At 39.9% G+C, this 10,290-nt stretch overlaps 1 long non-coding RNA gene across 1 annotated transcript; it reads right to left on the bottom strand.

The window, feature by feature from the left end:
- Nucleotides 1–10,013, bottom strand: LOC132098375 (uncharacterized). The gene is made up of 6 exons (XR_009422895.1): nucleotides 9,907–10,013; nucleotides 9,413–9,555; nucleotides 7,849–7,921; nucleotides 683–773; nucleotides 397–501; nucleotides 1–38 (listed from the first exon to the last, which is right to left on the bottom strand). It is a non-coding gene; the product is annotated as an uncharacterized LOC132098375 (long non-coding RNA).
- Nucleotides 10,014–10,290: the final 277 nt, after the last annotated feature.

Here is a 10,290-nt window from a genome sequence, read left to right as displayed (position 1 = left end):
TCTTGCCTTGTCAACATGGTCTCTTCTCGAGTGGATAACTACAGGAAAAACACATCAGTATCATTTACCGACAGTTTTATTCACTCCACCTTTACGTCATGTTCAACAAAACTGCTTAGTTATATGTCGTAATGGTGATTTAATGTGGAGGAGTTCATGTATTTTGTCATAAGGTTTAAAGGCTTGATTCTCTATGAAGCAGATGTGTTTTGCACATTATGGACACATTCTTGATTCTCTGAAAGATAAACTAAATTAAATGGAACAGGGGAGATAGTGTACAGTGTGCCTGGGTCATGTTGACCACACAACAGTTCTGCTTTAAAAGCACCTCACTGCAAAAACATAACACACCACGAGCTATGATTTTGACCACCGAGATAAGGATGTGTTTACCTGGGGCTGGTAATGTCCCAGGTCATCCAATCGTTGGCCACCACAGCTCCAGTTTTAATAGTGTTTGTTAGCCACCAGTCAGCTGACATGAGCGGCACCTGCCCGCTGTCCAGAGACAGAATGACATGTTGTGTAGAAGGTCATAGAACCGTATAGTGCCTTTTCTTTTCCGTCACCATCAACTGTTACTGTACAAAATAGTATAAACTAATATATCCTATTGAAAGTTCACATCATAATCTACATCCTATATGACCATTAGTTCTGTCAGACTTTTGTTACTAACCTTACAGTTGTCCTCAGGGTGCCAACAGACACTTACACCATGGGAACACAGTCGGAATGAAATGCTTTCATTACCATCAAGGTCCCACACTCTTTAAGAAGGAAAGCAACAATATAATCTTCAGGGAAATTCAATATAAAATACAGACATTAAATGGATAGTTCACCCAAAAATGAAAAGTATGTCATTAATAACTCACCCTCATGTCATCCAAACCCGTGAGATCTCCGTTCATCTTCGGGAAACACAGTTTAAGATATTTTAGATTTAGTCCGAGAGCTCTCAGTCCCTTCATTGAAACTGTGCACGGTATACTGTCCATGGCCAAAAAGGTAAGAAAAACATCATCAAAGTAGTCCATGTGACATCAGAGGGTCAGTTAGAATTTTTTGAAACATCCTTCCTTTTTTTTTCGATGTTTCAAAAAATTCTAACTGACCCTCTGATGTCACATGGACTACTTTGATGATGTTTTTCTTACCTTTTTGGACATGGACAGTATACCGTACAAACACTTTCAATGGAGGGACTAAGAACTCTCAGACTAAATCTAAAATATCTTAAACTGTGTTCCGAAGATAAAATGAGGTTTCGAGGGTTTGGAACGACATAAGAGTTATTAATGACATAATTTAGATTTTTGGGTGAACTGTCCCTTTAAGCATGAGGACAGCTGTAATGCGTTCACCCACAACATCTATCCTGCATTGGCCAAAAGATTGATACTTTGATCAAAACATTGGGTAGGTTAATTGTACCAGATAAACAGGGAGAAAATCTCTGAAGCTACTAGGGATTGAATCAAGATGTGCACTTTTAAATGTGGGGATGTTCTTTATCTCATGTTTCCTGTGAAATTCACAATTTAATCCAAATTATAACTTGTGCAATAAAGTTGGAGGTCACGGTGACAAAGCAAATATGCCAGCAACAGAAAAAAAATAATGAGGCCATGAATGGGTTATTACATCACCCCTGTCCCCATGTGTTCTTACCCTTTAACACATACACACACCACACACAGAGATGAAGTCTGTGAGTAAAAATCAAATTAAATGTTTGCTAAAAGACGCACTTTCAGGAACTTGGCACTAATCAAAAGCAGGATATTCATAATAAGAACTCAATTAGACACACAGAGGAAAGTAGGTTTACTAAAAATAACTTCTTGTGGATGAAAAACCATAAACCACTCACCTAAAATAAAACAAAAGGATGACAGAACACTACAGAGTTTTAAATACAACTTAAATAGATAAAGATTTCAAGCTTGCACTGTCACCTCACAGCAAGAAGGCCCCTGGTTCGAGTACTGGCTGAGCCAGGAGAACGCCTTTCTGTGTGGAGTTTGCATTTCGTGTCTGGGTGCTCCGGTTTCATCCACAATCCAAATACATGACGCATAGGTGAATTGGACAAAGTAAATTGGCCGTAGTGAGTGAGGGTGTGTGTGTGTAAATGGGTGAGTGAGTGTGTCCCAGCACTGGGGTTGCACAAGATTGTGGCAGGAAGGGCATCCGACGTAAAATCTGCCAAATCAGCTGAGCGGATCAGCCGAAAGAGAGAGAAAGATACAGATTTCAAGCTATAGATGGGAAGACATATATGTATATATATGTATATGTATGTATATGTATGTATATATATATATATATATATATATATATATATATATATATATATATATATATATATAAATATATATATATATATATATAAAATCTCTTTGTGTGTGTGTGTGTGTGTGTGTGTGTGTGTGTGTGCGCGCTTCGGTGTAACAAGGTTATATTCAGAAACCAAAAATAAAAAATAGAACATTTAAACAGCAAGTCAAGTAAACAGAAGAGAATGTCCAAATAAGGGTCCACATAACAGAATATAAACCTGACAATAGGATTGTTGGGCTATTGTTAGCCTATATGTATAACAGTTGATTCTGATCCTCAAATCTGACTGGACAAGAGACTTTTGGCTGATATTTCACCTGTGCATTCTAGGCAGTCTCTCAGTCAGTGCAGTTACATTGTTTCACCACAAAGTGGTGGCAAGGGACTGTCTTTGAGCGAGTCTTTAAACCGTTCATTCAACTGTACACATTCAAAAATGCAGATTCATTCAAAGAGAGATGTAATGAAACATGCTGTTGAAATCATTTTAACTTTGAGTGCAACTTTAGAAGTCTTAGCTGACAAGCAATGCGTTGACGAAAAAACAGAGATTTGGCTTTCCTTGAATATGACAAGCTATATTCACAAATATATATGACTCTGCCTGAAGGACAGACACAGGTAATCACACACGCTCAAGTCGATCTCTCTTTCATTTGCTGTCTGTTTAGGCTTGTAAGTGCAAATCTATGAAGCTTCTATACAAATCAGCATGGTAAACATCATGGCTAACTTAATTAATATTTAGGGCATAACCTTAGAAAAAAAGAAAAATATCAGGGTTGCTGCGTTTCTTGCATTCGGTTGGCTCATCAATAGTGTGCAATTGAGATTTCGCAGTTATCACGGCATCCCTAAAGCTGACCTGGAGCTCAACTGAGAAGCAAGACTGCCAATACCTCCCAGCCATTTCTTCTCAGGAACACACTCAAATCTGGCCTCAAGGAAGTTTGTGAAGGCACATTAGGGCAAGTACAGATACAGCAAGAGGCCTGCAAGCAGATGCAATAAATCATTTGGACAAATCAGATTCTGGATGGTTTCACTGGAGATCAGATCTTGGGTTTACCACATCACAGAGGCCCGAGTGAAGAGAACCACAAGTTCTGTCAAATGAGTTGAAACTGTGGAGGTTTTCTGGGAAAGTGTGGGAGAAGAGAAGGAGGGGGGAGGGGGAAGAAGCCCTCCATTAATAAGACGCACAACTGCTTGGTTGATGAGGTCATTGAGAAGTCTTCATCAAATGATTGCCAAAAGCACTCCAAGGCCTGTGTGAATGTCAACCATCCAGTTGGGTAGATTAATATCTGCATCTGGGCGGTACTTGGAGGACATGCCCCATGCTCAACAGCTCCCAGACGAGGGTCTTTGTAAGACCTAAGCCCTGCCCAACAGTTGCCAGAAACTCCTGAACTGTCTCCTCTTGTCTGGGGCATCTCTGCTCTGATCAAGCTTCTTTGCTGAGCATGAGTGAGGTTTCAGACCACACCACAAAAACATGGTTAAAACCCCTTTACTTAAAACCCCTTGCCAAGCAAGAGTTCAATGGCACGCAAAACCAAAACCACCAGTCTTGACAACCACTAGGGTATTCAAGAGGGCGAAAAGTTAGCTCTCTACAATCCTGACAAAGCCAAATGAGGATTAGGACACTAAGCACACAAACACAGTGGGAACCATCACAGACGATGTGCTACTGCTATTGCATAAGGCTCTTCAATGACTGACACCGCATTATTGAATAGCATGCGGCAGCCATGTACAATATGAGTTAAAAGAGAGGGAAGTGTTTGAAGTCACGAAAGACCTAAGAGAGAAAACAAGGGGAGGGTCTGTCTGGTTTGTCTGTGTTTTCCTACACTGCACAACCGGGAAGCTGACCTGAGCATTCAATGTGATTTTTCAGATGCGGCAGGGGCGAGAAATGCTGAGATTGAGTTAAGAACTGTTGAAACAAACATCTATGGTGGCGACCGGGTCAGGAGCTAATTTCTTGACAGAGATGGTGTGAATAACTGTTCTGACCTGACCTGTTTAAACCAATAGTGCTAGCGGTGGTGTTTACATTCAGGTGCTCTCAGCAGCCAAAATGACACTTTTTTTTGTGGTCTAGTGTAATTTATCAATCATGAAGAGAATAAAAAGTTTCAAACCTCACACAGAAACAGATGTGAGGCAGGCAAAACCAACCCGAAAACAGCTATCGTCACCCGACTCACTTTACAAGACATAATGGCTCGGTTTTAAAACCTAGTGAGCTGGTTCATAGTAGTACTATAAGAGTACATATTACTACCTTTGAGGTTCAACTAAGGTACTAATATGCACCCTTTAGGGATAAAGAAGGTACTAAGGTGTCCCTTTGAGGGTGCTGCCCCAGTGACAAGTAGTGTATCTCTAAAGGTAAAATTTTTATGTAAACAACCTTTTAAGGCATTGCAATTACATGAGGAGTGCTATTTGTTTAACAGATGGAGTTTTACGTATGTTTCAGTAACTTATGTTGTGTTCTCTTTTGGGTCAGCCCCTTTTCTATCCTACATAACTGTTGGCCGAGAAAAAAGGAAAGAAAAAAAGACAACTGTCCATGTACATGTCATCCTCAGAAACTGCAGGTATGCCTCATTCTCCTTGTATGAACTCTTGTCAACTCAGCATTTCCTTGTGTGACCTGCACTCCCTACATTAATCTGCAGGTGGCACTGAGGCCTGTAACACTACTACAGCAAAACCCTGCTCTGATCTTCAAAGGAAATAGGTTGCACTCTTTCTCCGGCACACACACACACACACACACAGAATTACGTAACACTAGAGGAGATCTGAAACAGTTTGAAATCAAGGCGATTCTGTGATTGAGGTGGTTGATCAAACCCTCAGTGGCGATATCTTAAAAGGCAGGCAACCCTGCTGAAAAGAACAGCATAAATTTCAACTGGTCTGCTAACAGAGGCTGCATGATAAGAAGTCTAGTATAGGGGCACAACCATACAAGCATCCCCTGCTGCGGATCAAAATCCTTAACATATGCTGCTGACCAGAACAGGTGGTCTTTTAAACAGGGAAGGTGTGTCACACATGCATAAACTGTGCATCCAGCTGTGATCCATGTTTGTATCAAAAGCTCAGTTTGTGTGGCCTGACTGGAAAAGGTTCACTCTCTTTCTTTAACACTAACCTGATCTTTCTCTTGTTCCACCTCGCTGTTGCTCCTGCGTCCCATATTTTCTCAACGTGACAGAATTTAAATCTTTCTGCAGATGGAGCGCTCTACTGTTTTCTCTGGCTCCACAGGAGAGGGAGACTGAGGCTTATGGCGGATGTTTCCTGCTTCAATCCCTGCAGTGGCCCCTCTGCTCTCCCACCCAACAAACTATCTCTGACACAAAATCCACTGACCAAAGCTACATATATCAACTATCTGTCTCTAAATTCTGATGGGCATGTGTAAACTATGGTTTTGGCGGGCACTCTGGGTTACCTTTGGCTGTATTCCTTATGAGCACGACCACAGCGAGACACCAAATCTCAAATCATGATATCAAATCTCTCATTTGAGCTGGCAGTTCAGGATTAGTAATATATGGTAACTGCAGTGGTTTGCACCTTACTGTGCTGTCGGATAGCCCATGATTTATTCATAAGAGATGGTTATTACTTAATAAAAATAATAGGCTGCTTCAGGGCCAGTATTAGGGGTATTAGGGATGACAAAAGGGGTTTCAGCACATCCAGGTTCCAGCAGAGAAGAAGCCCATTATTGCAGCAGCTGCAAACTGAAACTCTCCCCCGACTATGATAAAGATCTGTGATTCCTCCTTTAATCCCAGCCTTAGGTTTCACCAACATCAATAAAAAACACTGGCCTTAGGTCACATGCTGACACTGGAGAGGTGTGCACAAAGAAATGCACTGGATTCAAAGCAGAATCTGGTGCAAATGTGGTATTATGTGAAAGATGAAGGTCAATATCAAGAAAGGGATTTAATATCTATACGCCAATGAATGGCACAGAAAAGGACCTGCACCTGATCATGTTGAGAAAACATGGTTACACTATCCGAATTTTGAGAAGTTTATCATAAAACTGTCATGGCATGGTCTGCATAAAGGATCAAATTGCTGAATTTTGGATGTCTATAAGGAAAACTACTGTCTTGGTCCTCATCCACCTTGAAGCCATTAGGGTTTGCAAGATGGAAGAGAAAGGCCGGGACATTGAGTTGTGGCAGGCCACAGCACTGCAACATCCAGGTGTGTCAGTTACACGGTTCTGACGCAAAAGGGAAGACCCGAGACTCCAGGAGTGCTCTCTTACATTACCTCTGACTGCCAGGAAACCGCACTTACCTCAGTGGCTGATTGGTGGAGCCACAGTCGAGAAGCTCGTTAACTGTGGCCGTGAAGAGGAAAAGCCAAGGCTTCTGATTGGATTTCCACATTTAACCAATTACTTAGAAAAACTCTGCGAGCAAGTGGCGGTTGACGCAGAGCAACGGCGAACCGTGTTTTGTTTAGTGTCGAGTTTCAGTGTGGAAATTTGGTCAAGACTTTATGCATCATTAACAGAGAACAGAACACACACACATATATTTCACTTTCTCACACTCATTCACTCGGACTGCAGTGCAACTAACCTGCAAGTGTGGTCATCGCTGACAGAGGCTATTTGCTTTCCTTCTGCAGGCTCAAACACTCGATGATTGATGTAGTTAGTGTGACCTAGGCTAGGCAACACAAGAAATCGAATACATTCATCGAACACGTTCATACAAGTCAGCCAAGGACAAAAAGAAATGTTATTATACAGATGTTCCCAATATTTTTTAACCTTTTTAAAGTGAATGATGCTCATGGACAGTCCGATCAAACATAATTTGAATTGATTTGGACCTTTTAAACTGATTCACAAAATTTTCCTCCATCGCCATTTTTGAACAGCCAATTAAAAGCACATTAAAAGTGACCTATTATGCTATTAATATAAGTATAATATAAGTCTCAGGTGTCCCCAGAATGTGTCTGGTAAGTTTCAGCTCAAAATATCCAACAGATAATTTATTATATCATTTTGAAAATGCCTATTTTGAGAGGAAGCAGAAACAGCACCGTTTAAGTGCATGTAGTATCTTTAAATGCAAATGAGCTGCTGCTCCCCGCCCCCTTTTCCAGAATAGGGCTGTGCGAAAACAGAATGGTGTGCAGTGGGTGGAAACATGCAGAGGGGCTGGAGGTGTTATTATATTAAGATCCTTTTGCCATGTCACAAAATGAGCGAAATCTGAAACGCTCGTTTTTTAAGATGCTTGGAGAAAAAGGCTTACCAAAACAAAGTTACTGGGTTAATCTTGTTTACGTTTCCTGGGTTGGTAGATGCAGCGGGACCCGATTACAGCATCAATTTTCAGATCATTTTGATATTTACACATTGCTTAATTTTATAACACCAGCAAAATCATAGCAAATATTTTGTGAGTATACCGGAGAAGAGACAGTTACCTTTGCATCATAATTGTTTTGAAGATCAGATGTCCACAGCCTGATTTTTCTGTCAGCGGCTGCAGTGCAAAACCTGAAAAGAGCAAAACAAAAAAAGTGAAAATAAAAAAAATGCATTTAGTCACCATCATGCCAACAAACGTTAAACACGAACAACCAAAGTCAGAATTTCATCATGCCATTTTCACATTTTCTGATCAAAATCCAACCAGCCTCATAAAACAGCTGTGCCACTAATCAGCAGCAGCAATTATTCACACAATTACACTAGCTCACCTCTGACAAGAAAAACACTTTTAGTTAGAGAGTCGCACGCACATTTTTATGTTACCATACCACACACAGACACAAAATCATCTTCCATCTGATAACAAAACAAAAAAAAAAAAATCACAAAAGTTCTTGCCACAAAAGGTCCAATTACCACCACACAGTTCTATCAACATGTTCATTTGTGAGTTGTCTTTGGCTAGATTGTTGCGCGGATGGCATAACACCACAACAGTTCCAACGATTTACATGCCAGCAGTACCAGCAGGCAACGAGTCAACCTGTCAATAACCTCTGACTTCATGTCAACCCACATGCCGAGGAAACCTTAATAAGATCTCTAGTACTCTGTTCCCAAAAGGTACACCTACAGTGAAGAAGAAATAAACCCAAATTAAGGGCAGCACACACAATTGAGCATGCTACACCTTCCCTCCCTGACCACAGCATGGCCAGGAAATAACTCTGCCCTTCCCATGCTGCTAAACCTACAGGAAACTTCCCTACGGGCAGCAGAACCCTCCCAAGTTCACAGCTTAATGAAGAATATGTCAGAATGACAACATCTTATTAGACTTTTGATACAAACCAGATCCAACTACAGCAGTGACAGACACTTTCCACTTCTTGACATGAACATACAAATCTTGGTAATGAATCGATCCCTGGAAAAGGGGTCTCTCAGTGATAAAAACAAGTTCTGAGAAAGCACATTTGTTTGAACAGAAATGGGTATGTTTGTACGTGTGTGGTAAAATATCTCAACTCTCAAATATCCCAATTGACTCAGACATCAATTAGGGAGGGAAATTCAATAGTGCAATATGGGGAAAAAAGCATATTTATCTAACATTTAAAAGAATATCACAATTTGTGCAGTGAAATAAATCACTTATCATATACTGTGTCTGAGCATTAAGAGTAGGAACCCGGTCTTAGATGAAGAACTGTATGGCGCCGTCTGGCATCAAGACCTGTGTTCCTTCCATGCGTCATCATAATTCCACATCTTCTGTTACACACATAAAGTCACATCATAATCCATCAGTTTGATATGGTTACTCCCCTGCATTTAAAAGCAGAACATGCTAAAAGCTGTATTAACGGAGGGAGTTTGTCCAAATGTGTTTCAATTAGTTGTATATATATATACAACTAATTTTGTATGGTGTTCAATAGGAAACAATTCTTTTAGGAACCCGAAAGTGTTCTGGTATGGCTAACAAGACAAACCTTGACCCCTTGGTTTTACAAACCACTTCTGAATGAATTTAAAGTGTATACTGCACATTACCTATGCTAGTAATCCTTTCCGAACACAGTCCTTGAGTTTCATGTAAGAATGGATGTTTTGTTGATAAAAAGTGTGATTACTTTAGCCTGCCAGAGAGAACTCAGTCCACAAGGCATCCCAATTCACATACCCTCCAAAATATCCTAAATAGCAATCGAAATGCATTTTAGTGGAGGAGAATGCCATCATAATGGTTAACAAAAGTGCAAAAATGTTCTGACATGATAATAGGATGTGTGCTGTCCAGACTTGGTTACAAAAATTGAAATTGATTTGGTTACATGAAGAAAGTTTCATGTTCAGAGAATGTAATTTTTTTTAAATAAAATAAACCCTATAACTACTGTAACTCACGTGTTATGATATAATAAATATATAACTGTTTATATTTATAAACAGTTCGAAGTTATGAATGAACAACTAACGTTACACTTAGATCACAGACATCAGGCTGATGTGCAACGAGTAATGCATATAAAAAAATGCATACAAACTTTAAATGACGAATATATGATAATTTTGTGAACTCGTTGAGATCGTCTGGGTTCTGGTGGTTGTTCTCAGCGCGCTCTGATCACGTGATCGCGTTTGTTTACTTCCAGGTGAGTGACGCAATCATGATGCTAGCAAAAAGGAATATCAGTAAAGAAGAGAGGCCAAAAAAACAAAAAACTTAATACGCATTGATGCAGTTCTTTAATTTATTGTAAATTTTAATTTTCGGAACAATTTTTTATATATATTTTATCGTTTGTGAGCTATGAAAACACATAAATTCGGAGATACTGAGTATTGTTTCTTATTATAATGGGGGATATACATAATAATATGTAAACACTATAAACAATTGTAAAATACACTAATTAATGGTTTAGTTT

Source organism: Carassius carassius, chromosome 22 (genome assembly GCF_963082965.1).
Source record: "Carassius carassius chromosome 22, fCarCar2.1, whole genome shotgun sequence".
Classification (NCBI taxonomy): domain Eukaryota; kingdom Metazoa; phylum Chordata; class Actinopteri; order Cypriniformes; family Cyprinidae; genus Carassius; species Carassius carassius.
The sequence above is the reverse complement of the archived record's forward strand: the minus strand, read 5'-3'. Positions and strand labels throughout refer to the sequence as shown.